Here is a 13615-nt window from a genome sequence, read left to right as displayed (position 1 = left end):
AATGCGGAGGGCGAGGGGAGGTGCGTGCGGGAAGTTGCCGTTCACCTGGCTCCTGCCGCCGCAGGTGGTGCTGCGATCGGAGCTTCCCATCCCCTCGGTCCATTACGTTGGTGCTGACCACGGTGTGGCTGTATTCCCACTAGGCTTAGAGCTTTCATACACGTCTTTTTTATTTAATAAAATACTATTTTGATAGAATACTTAATAAACGATTTCATAAACGTCTTTATAATTACTGTGAGTTCGGGAGCACTGCTCACCTGCATTTGTAGATGAGCAGGCAGACTCGGGAAGCAGAGGCTCCCGTCGGTTCCCAGGTAAGCGGCACTGGCGGCCTGCGAGCGCCGGGCCGGGCGCGGAAGGCCCCCGTGGCGCCGTATCCCGGAGAGTTCGGAGCCGTCAGCGTTTGGCCGAGGACCACACGGGCGTGGGGCGTGCGTGCGGTGTCCAGGCTCTGGAGCAGTTTTAACCCTGGGAGCGGACCGTGCACCCGGTCTCTTGCCTGCCTGCTTTGGGGTCTGCGAGCCTGCAGACCGCCGTGCCAGCCCCTGCCCCTCTCGCCTCTTCTCCAGTAGGAAATTCCTCCTTGGCAGAGTGGGAATTCCTCAGTGGCCGTGACCCCCTGAAGCCACCTAGTTAGAGGATACTTTGAGTTATATGAGAGCACACTGCTTCTATTGGATACTTGTAGTCCAGCAGGACACGTCGCTTTATTCTCATTAAACAGCTCAAGTCTCGCATTACCTCTTTCGTTTCAGATGAGGAAACTAATGCAGCCTTAAATAGTTCCTTGAGAGCAAAGACCAAGTTTCCGTTTCCTCATCAAATCCACGGCGTCGTCGGGCATAGTAGGTACTGAATTTTCGTTGAAAACAGTGATAGTGGTAAACCCAGAAAAACTATGTGAGGCCCAAAGGCCAAGGTTAGTATTTGCATGTTGGTCTTCTCCAAGTTAAACATGAAGAATTAAAGATTCATTTTATCCTACCAAAAATATTCTTTAATAGCAAGGTGTGTTTGTTTAGTGTAGATCTGGGGATGGAGTGACCAGCACAAAACTTGGGAAATGGTAGGTGCTTGTCACCTGCAAATGCCCGCATTTACCTGTGTGCGTGCCCGGGCAGTGTTACACAAGTGGTTGACTTCTCTCGAGTTGTTTAATCCTCAGGAAAATGTAATGACCTCATTTCACAGATGAGGAAACTGAAGCCTGAAGAAAGTAAGTAATTTGCCCAAGGTCACGCAGCTAGTAGCAGATTCAAGGATAAAACAACCCAGGCAGCTTGGTGCCAGAGTTGGTGTTCTTAATGCTGAATGTCCCTTATGAAATGAGTGTCAATGGAGTTACACGTCTGGGAAGATACTAAGTGAAATTGGTTGAAGAGTTTAATACCCAAACTAAGGACTTAAAATTTGGTGAGATTATGGTTCGAATAAATTCACACCAAGTTGTCCTTGGTAACTGAAGCTACCTGTCAGCATCCTTTTTTTTTTTTTTTTGCAGCCCCTCTTTGAAGGTATGAGTGGCCAGAATAGATGATTTGGGGAGTTATCTAGACTGCCATTGTGAGATATCTCAACAAGAGAGGGGCTTTGGTGTTCCTGGAAGGAGATGAGCAGGAAAGGGTGGATGTTACAGACATGCCCTCAGAGAGAGAAGCAGGTTCTTTTTAGCTCTTCTTTTGAACTCTGCTCTGACCTCCAGCTGAAATGGGGCCGGGCAGCTTCAAAAGAATTGTTGATTGTCTTGGGCTCAGCTCCAGTGGGGGTGACTTTGAAGACCTTTGAATAATGATAGTAAAGCAGGTAACTGGGTCTTTCAGGACCCCTCCCTGTACTTATGGCCTCTGCTTGCTAAGGCACCCTTCTTGGTTTGGGGACAGAATATGACTACAAAGCCCCTGTAAGCTGTCTCATTCAGTATGTGCAGAGAAGAGGACTCTCAGAAGTGTATATAGCTTCCCAAATTGTTATTGTCTCTACCCGTAATTTACCGAAAAAGCAAAGCCCAGAATGTAGAAGTGTAACTCCGTAATATGACTCAAATCCTGGCTATTCTAAAACTTCTCCATTTTCCACCACAGGGTAATTTCCATGATACTTTTCCTGGTTGGTCCCTGAGCGACACATTTCCTCACACAAGGCAGGTATTGATGTTTTTGCTCTGACGAAGGATTAAAGGAAATATTCTGTCCCTCTCCTTGCCTGTTAGCTTTCAAAGTCCCCTCTCTCCCACTGGTGCGGACGGAGGTGTGTGAAACACAGTTGCTCAGCCCAGGTCATTGAGGTTCAAGATATCTGTCCCACAAAGTCGTTACTCTGTGGGTGATTTCTTTAAAAGTTGTCAACACTAGGCTGTGTCTTCATGATACCACAGTGACTGCAACAAGTTGAGAAGCTACTCTGCTAATAGTCCTGCGTTTGTTTCGAAGGTCTGTGCGTGTGGCAGAGCCTGCGTGAGGTCCAATCTCTGCATATTCTTCAACAGGTAGTTGTTAATGGATTGCAGGTAGTTTAGATGCCCCCTTGCCTCCCTCCATTACACTGTAAACTCCTGCCAGGACATTTTGGTAAAACTAAAGAATGGGAGTCTATTGCACGTGAGAGCCTGTGCAGTGCAAACTACATCCAGTAAGAGCGCTGGCTTAAATGGCAGCCACTTTCTCGTCACAATGCCATTTAAAAACCGAGAGGGTCCGTGCTCTGCTCTCCTGGGTACGTGTTTACAAACTTGTCGAAAGGGACAGAGAAAGCAAGGTGCGCACAGGGCTTTGGCTGATGTGGGGTGACTTCAAAACCTCCGGAAGATGCTCGCAGCCCAATACCATGTGTCTATTCTCATAACACATGAAAGCTGGAAGCCTTCTTACAGAATCTGTACCATTATCCACAGGCAGAAGTGTGATTAATGCGTTCTAAACGTGTAAACATCTGTACACTTAAAAAAACAAACAAAAAACAAGACTCCAAACGAGGAGATTCCGCCCTCCCTCAGTATCTCATTTCGTTGTTTTAAAGGACTGAGGAAATCTTCCTTTAAGTAACCTAAATCCATCATGCAGCTACTTCTGCTGGTTCCTCAGAAGAACTGGAACATCTGGTGACCACATCTGTGTTAAAACCCTTCACATACTCTCAAACTATTATTAGATTCAGAAAAAATTTCTTTTTTAAAAAAATTTATTTATTTATTTATTTATTTTTGGCTGGGTTGGGTCTTCGTTGCTGCGCTCGGGCTTTCTCTAATTGCAGTGAGTGGGGGCCACTCTTTGTTGAGGTGCGCGGGCTTCTCCTTGCGGTGGCTTCTCTTGTTGCAGAGCACGGGCTCTAGGTGCATGGGCCACAGTAGTTGTGGCACGCGGGCTCAGTAGTTGTGGCTCACGGGCTCTAGAGCACAGGCTCAGTAGTTGTGGTGCACAGGCTTAGTTGCTTCACGGCATGTGGGATCTTCCCGGACCAGGGCTCGAACCCGTGTCCCCTGCATTGGCAGGCGGATTCTTAACCACTGCGCCACCAGGGAAGTCCCAGAATAAATTTCTTTATCGTGTAAAATTTCCCATAACATTAGACTCCAGATTAATCATTTATCAAAAGGGATGGCACCAATGTTTAAAACATGATGGTGGTTGGGAATGAGCAAAACAAGTTTGTCTAAAATGAATAACAGTGTGATGAATTTTTTTAAAAAGCTCTCATGTCTACTAAGTAAAAGAATATTTATATATGGAAGGGCCATTTATCTTCTGTGAAAAATCTCTTGTGCAACCGAATGAAGCAGAAAATAAATAGGTTCAAAAGTCTTCTTTGGAAAAACAACAGGGCCGTATGCTTCCATTTCAAAGATGTTAAGTTTAGGAGTGAGTCAGTTAACTTTGGTCATTTTGAAACACTTAATGAAAATAATTTCCTTTTACCATGGTAAGACATCATGCAGAAATACAAAGAGCTAGTACAGGAAACTTTATGAAAGGTGCACTGTTTCCTACTGTGTAAGTCAAAGCAAAGCAGGACCAAGTTATTAGTGTTCTACATTATAAAGAAAACCCAATAATGTGTTTAAACAGCCACATGAGATCTAGTTAGAAGGCTATGTAAGGAAGCAGAACTAACAGTAAATATAATGTTAGTGATGAAACAAATTTGTGCTCTCACTGTTTCCTGTCTTTGAGGGAAATGGAATTAAAAGCAAATCATTACATCTTGGCAAGTTCTCAGATGTGGAGTTTCACACGTTTACTGCATAGGGAGGACTTTCCGCTGGACATTTCCGTCATTGTTGGGCTGATTTCACCCCCTGGAAGTTGCTAGCTTCCACTGCAAAGATTTTAAAGGCTGTTTTGCTTGCAGCCTGGGACGTATCCATGACCTTGCCGAAGTGGAAGTGAAAGCTCTCAGTTTTTCTTCTTCCTTTTTTTGGCAACAGTAAATCTACCAATTTTACAGTCAGTTGAACAGCAGTAGATGAATTTGTTTAAAGTCTGCATTCACAAAGAAAATCTGAACTTCAGTGGCTTGAACGCCTGAAGCTGCAGCGTGATAGTTGAAGGGCAGACATGCTTACAACTTGCTCTAGGCCACTGTCACCTGCTTCTCCGCACAGGTGCTGACCCCTCCCTCAGTCGATCTGGGGCATCCTGATGGGGGAGCAGGAAGCCTGGCCTTTGTGTGCTCCAGAGAACGCTTTTCCAAGGACTGGACCACTGTCATCTGCTTCTCCACACAGGTGCTGACCCCTCAGTCGATCTGGGGCCTCCTGAGAGGGGAGCAGGAAGCCTGGCCTTTGTGTGCCACAGAGAACGCTTTTCCAAGGACTGGGCCACTGTCACCTGCTTCTCCGCACAGGTGCTGACCCCTCGGTCGATCCGGGGCCTCCTGACTGGGGACCAGGAAGCCTGGGCCTTTGTGTGCTACAGAGAACGCTTTTCCAAGGACTGGGCCAGTATTCTCCAGCAGTCACAGGAAGCAGAAGAAAGAAAAGGTTAAGGGCCACCACCAGGGTCAGAATAGGTTAAGGTTAGTTAACATCAGAGGTTATAGCTTTTAACAAGAGCTTCAAGAAAACTTATTCGAAGATGCAATTTGTTTCTTCTTTGTCAGCTGTTATTATTTTTTTATCCTATTGATAGTGACAGCTTAACAAACTTTTTATTTGCTAGAGGTTTTCATCCCTTAGAGGATAAAGGACTGTTCCTAAAAAGAGATGCAGGTGGAGAACTTTATAAAGCTTCCAGGACTTTCAAACTGGGAGCTTTAAAATAGACTCCCTGCTTGGCTAAGTCAAAAATAATCTGTGAGGGATGTTTAAAAAAATCCCTGTTGGAAATGGAGGACTGCTTCTGAAATCAGATGCAGAGGCTCAGATTTCTAGAAGCTTCTTTGTGTGTACTTTGCTTTCATCCATTCTAGGACAGTTTTCCCAGTTGTTATTCAAAATCACCAAAGAGGCCTCCTCTGAACTTTCCATACATGTACTTCTTTAAATTTAGAGCATCGTACTGAGAAGAACTAGTTGTTTATTGTATTTCTGTGTGAGCAGAAGAGATGGCCACACATTTCTGTACCTGCCGTCTATGTTCCTATCATTCTGTTAGTCCACATTTTCTGATCAAGGACTGAAAGCTTCCAGAAATTGGTCCTTCAAAGGAGAGTCATGTAAACTCTAGCTTTTCAATTGGAAACCCACACCTTTCAATAGGTGTGATTACCCAGGGCTGATGTTGAGTGTCCTGTGTCATACGAAGGTGTTGTGCATTATTTAGCTGCATTTCTGCCATAGACGAGAGGCTTGACTTTCTTTGAATGAGTTTGATATATTTATTTAGCTGAGGTTTTGTTTTTGTTTTGTTTTTGTTTCTTGGGGCCACGCTGTGTGGCATGCAGGATCTTAGTTCCCTGATTAAGAATCGAACCCATGCCCCCTCACTGGGTGGGCAGAGTCCTAACCACTGGACCGCCCGGGAAGTCCCTAGCTGAGGTTTTAAAATGTTCAGCTTGGGTCTCCAGAGCCATGCTTTGTATCTGTTGTTCAGCAAGATAAACATAACCTACACATCCAAGTGCTGTCCTGTAATATGCATTTGACGGCATAATGGTTTCAGGTATGGTGAGGATTCATTTAATTATTATTTGGGAAATAAGATGTTTTGTATACGAGGATCTTCCAGATACCTAAGCTTACCTCTCAAAAGAACACAAAACTTCTTACCATTTTGAATAAAAGTATTTAATATAATGTATTAAAAACTTTATTGCTTTCTGAAACGTGGTATAATGAATGTTGTTTTCAAGAATGGGGCATTATGACTACACATCATCATACGTGGTGTATAAGACAGTCACGTGTACTCAGTGCACTACACTACGTGCCCAAACTGTCGTGATTTTGAATTTGTGATTCCCCTTTTTATAGATTTTCTTACTGTTCTCTTGCCATTATACTGCCAGCTACCCCTTGTTGCTCTAAGTGCCTACCTGGCTTTAACAGTTCTCCCTGCCTCCTAATGTTCTGCTCAAGGTCAAGTTCAATCTCACCTGGCCTAATGCAGGGGTTACTTAAGGGGACCTGTAGCTCTGCATCCCACCTTATTCCAAATCAGCCCACACACTATGGCCAGGATAAGCTTGCGTCAGTAAAGCTCCATTCACACCAGTGCCTTGCTAGAAAAACTGCTGGCGATTCTCCACCGCCTGCCTGCTGAATTGGAGTGTGATTTTCCACTCTAGCCTTTATTGTCCTCTGCAATGGATCTATAGCCTATTGTCGTTGACAAGTCAGTCAATTTGCCTGCTCTGCCCAGGCTCCTTTCTCAGTCTCTGCTCCTGGACACCACCCCTGAGAGGGGAGACTTATAGTCCAAAAGTCCCGCCCTCATGCCCTCTCCCATTCATAGCTGATTGGACCAGGGCAGGAGCCTGACCTATGGGAGACCAGTCTATACACGGTGACAACTTACAAAGTCAAACTGAGAGATTTGTTGGGTGTCAAAGGGCGCTTGGGGCAGAGATACTCTTTCTCCTCTTTCCCAGGTTTTAACTGAGCACATAGTTGCCCAGAATAAAGACAGTACGTGTAGCCTCCCTTACAGACAGGTGTGACCATTTGACTACGTTCTGGCCAATGGAATATATATATATATATCCCCCATAAGTCCTGGGAGTGTCCTAGTTTATGCCTGTTATCCTGGTATGATGTTTTGTTTTAAATTTTATTCATTTTTGGCTGCATTGGGTCTTCGTTGCTGCGCACGGGCTTTCTCTAGTTGCGGCGAGCGGGGGCTACTCTTGTTGCGGTGCGTGGGCTTCTCATTGTGGTGGCTTCTCTTGTTGCGGAACATGGGCCCTAGAGCACGTGGGCTTCAGTAGTTGTGGCGCACTTGCTCTAGAGCGCAGAAGAGAGTAACTTGCCCAAGGTCACACAGCTAATTAACAGCAGAGCTGGGATTAGAACCTAGGAGGTATGTGTCCAGAGTTCATGCTCTTACCTAATGTACTACAAATGAGAGTTAAAATAATATTGTGATATGTTATTTATGCAATAATAATAATAGTGACATTATTATTAGCATCAATTTGAATAGATACCTAGGTCTTACTTAAAGTGAGTTATAATCCCAGAACTTCCTTCACTTCTCAAAAACACTGTAGGGAGGTGATATCGAAAATCATCTACTAGAGAGGAATATTTATAATGAGTTAATATTTTATTTTCAAAATTCTTTGTTTTCCGTGTGGAGGACAGAGCTCCATTGTGAGATATACATTTGCTAACTGCGTCTTGTACCACCTATAGTTCCGTGAGCAATTAGCTTTAGCTCTCTGGATGCTTCTTCATCCTTAGAATGGGATAATATTGTCACAGAAGCACAAGGATCAAACATGATAAATCAAAATATTTTGGAAACTCTAAAGCAATATAGAAAGGTAAGATATGATTCATCTCCTGATCCCAGGTCCCCTCGAAATACTTATCTCTGAGTATTTTCAGACTTCTACACATAAACTGAGGAGGAGGAAAGCTACACAAACCGGTGCTACCTGAAGTGTGGTCTGTGGACCGGCAGCTCCAGTGGCCCCTGGAAGCTCGTTAGAAACGGCATTTCTCGGTGTGTTCTCAGATCTACTGATCAGTAACTGATTGCAGGTGCGGAGCCCAGCAGCCGTGCTCAACAACCTCGCCAGGGGATTTGGACGCATGCTAAGGTTTGAGCGGCGCTGTTGCGGAGGGTTTTCATGCATTCTTCAACAAATATTTATGGATGACCCCTAGAAGGGGCCGGTGGCTGTCCCGGGAGGATAAGACACAGATGCTCTCCTCAAGGAGAGGAGCTCCTTCTTGATGAACCCCTTCTCATCCTTCAAGATACTGTTCAAGAGCCCCTTGGAGGACCCCACAGCCCACGGCACGTAGACTGACTGTGGCCACACCGGTGCCACCTGCGTCTTCACTAGCGCCCCCAAACCTGTCCTCCCACCCGGAGGCCTGTCCCTGCGAATTGCTCTTCCCAACCGTCCCGTGTTCTGTGCGGCCTCCGTGCTCCTGTGCTCGCTGGTCTTTCCGTGAAGCCTTCCCTCCTTCAAGGGCCGCTCCCGGGAAGCCTCCCCGCCCTCCGTGCGGACCGTCACTGTCCATCCCTCTGGTCTCCTGTGTGCCTCCACTGGGCCTCTCTCGGGTCATAAGGTGAGATGTTTTATGTCTGGTTTTCCCGTAAACTAGAAGTGTGCATTTTAAATTTCTAGATCTCCAGAGCTTGATAACATCCACTGAGGGAAGACAGGAGCGAAGTGAGGGAGAGGGGGCCGGGGGGTCGGGGGGTGGGCGTTTGCCTTTTTGCTTTGTAAGGCGTCACCTCCATTCACCTGCTGTGCAAACAGGATGATTTTGTCTTTGGCGTGGAAGGGACTTTTCAAAGCCCGACTCTTGAAATGACCTGCAAATTTAATCAAATTCAGTAACTATTTCTTTTGCACCTACTGCATAAAAGGCACTGTGGTTGCTGCACTGAACGATGCTGCCCTCGGGCAGCTCCCAATCCAGCGGAAAGACGGAGCACCCAGTGCCCCTGACTTAGCCAGGTGACAGTGCTTTACCAGGGTCGCAAGACTCAGAGGGCAGGTCAGGAGAGCAGTGGCCCAGGAGAGGGCAGGGTGATGAAGGGGTGGCCCCAAATAGGAGCTGTTCCAGGTCCAGGTGGAGAAGGGGCTCCGCCCAGGCCTCCCTGGAGGGGTGGGCAAGTGACCATCTACACCGGCGGCCTCATCTGTGTAGGATCCGTTCCCCTGGCGCAGCCTGCACGGCACACGTGGGGACCTCCGGCTGCAGTGCAGGTTCAACCCTGCTCCCCCCAGCCTGTCCTTACCCTCCTGAGGATAATCGTTGTTAACCAAAGTTGATGTCCACCTCTGTGACTGCTGGACGCAGGGAATCTGGGGCACAGAGCCAGGAGAGCGGGGTAAACAGCATCCTTTCAGAACACGGCTTCGAGAGAGCGCAGTTTTGACAGAGGGCTCTCTTTACACCTACCTGCTCTGTCAGTGGCTGCAGTGTCTGCTGCTGTACCCTGAGACATGGACACATTCAAATGAGAGGGTGTAATCTCGGCGCTAGAAGGGGAGACTCCTTGCATTTCTCCCCAGGTGGTCTCCACTGTGTGTTTTCCCATCAGAAGGCAAGCCGCCTGGCAAAGTGGGAGAGAGTGTGGGCTTTGCCGGTGGGTGAAACAGGGCTTAGACCCTGACCTTGTCATTTGTGTGCTGTCACCTTGGGCAGATTGCTGACCTTCTCTGTTTTTCTTACTCCTTTGCAAAATGAGGATCATGATTTCAGTTTGTAGCTGGAGCGTCTCATGTATATTAAGTGCAACAATATTATTGCTACTGCCGCTTTAGGGTTACATGAAGTGCTGTAGGATGGACAGGATCAGGGTTTCCATAAGCTGGTGATGTCAGACCACTCCAGCAGAACCGTTAACCTTGAGTCTGCCCAACGGCAGCCCGGGAGCGAGGGTGCGATGGGTGGGGGACGGTGGCGAGGCTGAGAGGGAGGTGCATTCGCACCTGGGGTCCCTGTCGCTGCCTCTCCCCATCTTAATGCTGTGTTCCCCTGTCATTCTCCTCCACCATCTTCTCCTCTCTCTACACTTGTACACCCAGAGGGAATTTCAGGTCAGTGTCCTGGGAGGTGGAATTTTGATCAGTTGGTCACCTGGAATCCTCCGGATGGCATTCTTAAGCCTCTGCCGTCTTCCTAAACGTAGGCCTGGTGCCACGGCCCTCTGCTAAGTCCCCTGTTCCTTCTAGAAGTTTGCAGCTGGGAGCCGTGGCTTGGCGTGCAGTGGTGGGCTGCCCTTCTGTTTGGAGGTGGGAAGTGGGTGGAAGCTGGTCGGGGGGAGGTGTGCAGTGTGGAGGAAACAGGGGGGAGGCGAGAGGGGCTGGCTGAGAAGATGGAATCATGTTTCCAGAAGCCCCGAGGCTCGTTTGAAATGCTGATTCCTCGGGGAGGTCACAGCTCAGCCTTTGGGGTGCTTTCAGAGGGAATATTTGTACATTTTGGTCTGTTTCAGAGTTGCCTCCTGGGCTGGGACACTCTAGCTTTGCTGAAGTACTGTTTAAAAAAGAAAGTAATAATTACTAACTTCGCACTCAGAAAACAAAAGCTTTCACATAAGCATCTCCTTCCACTGCTCTGGGCAGGGGTGAGGGCACGGGACCTGGAGTCTTCATCTCTAGCTAAAGCAAGGTTCTTGGAATAAATTAAGTAAGGACTTTCATGCCCTTGAAGGGAATGAGCGTCTCAAGGTCGGGCCAGCTGGGACCTGCCGTCTCACCGCGGTTCCTGACTTCCTTAGGAAGGTTAGTTAGTCAGTGAAGTAGCGTGGGTACGGGAATTCTCGGTACTTTCTGCTCAGTTGTGTTGTGAACCTAAAACTGCTCTAAAAATCGTCTATTAAAAAAATCCAACAGTGTGGAGTTGGAGTGAAATTAGCCGAATCAATGTTTTAATGATGGGTTAGAATCTTCTGTGCTTATTATTTATATGTCTATGTCATATATATATGACATATGAAGTTCTCAATCAAAATAATTAATCAACAACAAGAGGAAACAGTTCAGAAAAGAAGATGAGACAGTCGGGTTTAGACGGCAGGCCACCCTTCTCTGTGGAATAACACAGAGCTGAGTTCAGCTACCGACCCACCACCGCCACCAGCATAGGGACCGAGAGAGGCACCTGCCTGGATACAGAGAGCTGAGCATCCTGAGTGTGACTGAAGCACCCAGAGAACTGGAAGGCTGGGCCCGGATTCTTGGCACGGCCTCTGCCTTGTGGCGGAGGGAACTCCAGGGGCCTCCTGGACCGTCTTGGACTCACTGGGATTCTCAAGGAAGAGCAGACCTCTCAGGTGAGATCCCTGGGTCCAGGAGCATCAGCACCGCTGGGGGGCTTGTTGGAAATGCAGGGGTCCCAGACCTGCAGGGTCAGAATCTGTGTGAAGTGTGGTGACTCACCTGGAGCAAAGCAGAGCCTGCGGGCGTGGGCGGGACCAGCATCCCCCAAGGTGTTCCCTGACCGTCCAGAGCGCCCGTCTCCATGGGGCCCGATGACGAGATGGCGTTAGCCACTGGGCGTCCCTGTGGACAGCCGCTCCGTGGGTGCAGGAGGCCCTGGATTTTAACACTGCCCTGTTTACTGGAAGCCACATCATCCTCCTTGAAGTGGCCGCTCTGAGACTTACCCCAGGAGACCGGCTTTGTGGGCACAGAACCCAAGAGCCCAAACAATCTTATCATAAGACACTGAGATTATTGGGTGAAAGGAGCTTTTGATCTTATCTGAAGCAGGCTCGTCTGCGTAAACTGCTACTACTGGAGATGTCTGCTCCTTTAGATTAAGTTTCCTGTGGCCCTGCTTTTGCAACTCAGAGCTCTGTCAGTGCATTGTGGTTTATGACTTCTGTCCTCAAAACCCTCTCGAAAGCAAGGAGCCCCTGTTCACCTGTACACGTAGCTAGGATCCCTCCCCCAGTAGCCTCTGATAGTAATAATACCCCTCATTAGTGCTTGCCAAAGACCTCACAGCTAGAAGTGATGGAAGTGGATTCACATCCAGGTCTCACCCCAGAGCTTTCAACCATCATGCTGTAACGCTTCCGTGCACGTGTGCCTGACACTCTGCTAGGGTCAGAGCACGTTTGCTCATGCAGGCGCCCCAGGTCATCCCGTCTCCCACGTGGGGTGGCTCTTCCCAGGGAGAGAAGGGTGGTGGGGATGTTCTGAGGTTCCAGGCACCTCGTGCCTTTGCGACCCTGAACCCTCCCCTCCCCTCCATTAGCAGCCCCCCTCCCGACCTTATTCTCAGCCACAGATGAGCTGCCGTTAACGGGAGCAAGCGTGTGGAGACAGAGGATGTAGAAGCAGCTGGAAGTCCTCCCGAGAATTCGGTAACCTGGCCCTTGTGCTCCTCCCGCAATAAGGGAGGCCTGTGTGATGGTGGAAAGTCACCAGTGATTTGGGGGCATCCATTCCTGGTCTCCCCGGTGCTGTTCTCTGGAGGCTGAACTGGGAGCCCAGCCCGTCCGCAAGCCCCCAGCTCGTGGCACCGGGCTCCATGGAGAGCAGTGCCCTGGGGTTTACTGGCATTACAAGAGCAGACACTAGTATCGATACAAACGCACAGGCGACGGCAGAATGACGGCTGCGACTGGAAACGCGGGTACGGAGCTTGCAAGCGTTGGCGGGTGAGGGAGAAACCGTGAACTTGTTTCTCTAGATTCAGACACTTCTATCAGATTCAGGGTTGACGCAGGAAGGCTAGTTATGTGGGGCATCTCCTCCGGGATTTCCTCTTCAAACATCAGCCGGTCCGGTTCCTTCTGTGCAAATCATTTTGAGCATTTATCCTGCTTTTCATTAACATAATCTCTCCTGGGCCATCACCCTAGCCGCTCTCCTCTGAAACATTTCACAGGGAAGAAAAGCTCAGAAGGGGTGGGGGAAATACTGCATCTTTGTGAAGGAGGTGGAGTTTTTATTCTGTCTCCTCTGGCTGCTATATATTATTATATGCTATATCCACATCCAAGAAGCTTTATTTTTTCTGTAAAGAACAAAATAAACAGATTTACAGATATAGAGAACAGACTTGTGGTTGCCAAGGGGAAGCGGGGTGGGGGAGGGATGGAGTGGGAGGTTGGGATTAGCAGATGCAAACTATTGCATATAGAAAGGATAAGCAACAAGGTCCTACTGTAGAGCATAGGAAACTATATTCAATATCCTGTAATAATCCATAATGGAAAGGAGTATGGGGGAAAAAGGACAAACTAAAGCTGAGATTAACTACTCCTAGGTTAAAAAGCCCCAGAGTCTCAAGGGAGATCTGGATTCTCTCTGCGGCGTGCTTTACACGATGCTGTGCTTCTTATCCCAGTGCTGGGCCAGATACGAGGCAGCATGTAAGGGTAAATTGTGCAGGAGATGTGCTCACTGCAGAGGACACATCACTGAGGACCCGTCTCTTCCAGATGGAGGGTTTGTTCCAGTTGGAGAGGGCTGGAGGTGTGTTTTCTACCTCTCTCTTCTGGGAGAGCATCTTTTATTTCTCTGCCAGGTCAGGTGG

The 13615-nt window shown here is 48.1% G+C and overlaps 1 long non-coding RNA gene across 2 annotated transcripts; it reads left to right on the top strand.

Moving 5' to 3' along the window:
• Nucleotides 1-34: 34 nt before the first annotated feature.
• On the top strand, nucleotides 35-8773 carry LOC113625745 (uncharacterized). Of its 2 annotated transcripts, XR_003434834.1 has the most exons (3): nucleotides 35-317; nucleotides 759-922; nucleotides 8141-8773. It is a non-coding gene; the product is annotated as an uncharacterized LOC113625745 (long non-coding RNA). The 2 variants fall into 2 exon arrangements; XR_003434833.1 differs by lacking the exon at nucleotides 8141-8773 and having other exon boundaries at nucleotides 759-1995.
• The last annotated feature ends 4842 nt before the right edge of the window (nucleotides 8774-13615 follow it).

The sequence above is a fragment of the Aethalodelphis obliquidens genome, unplaced genomic scaffold (assembly GCF_003676395.1).
Source record: "Aethalodelphis obliquidens isolate GAN/ISIS:26980383/991018 unplaced genomic scaffold, ASM367639v1 scaffold16, whole genome shotgun sequence".
Taxonomy (NCBI): Eukaryota; Metazoa; Chordata; class Mammalia; order Artiodactyla; family Delphinidae; genus Aethalodelphis; species Aethalodelphis obliquidens.
This window is presented reverse-complemented; position numbering and strand designations above follow the sequence as displayed.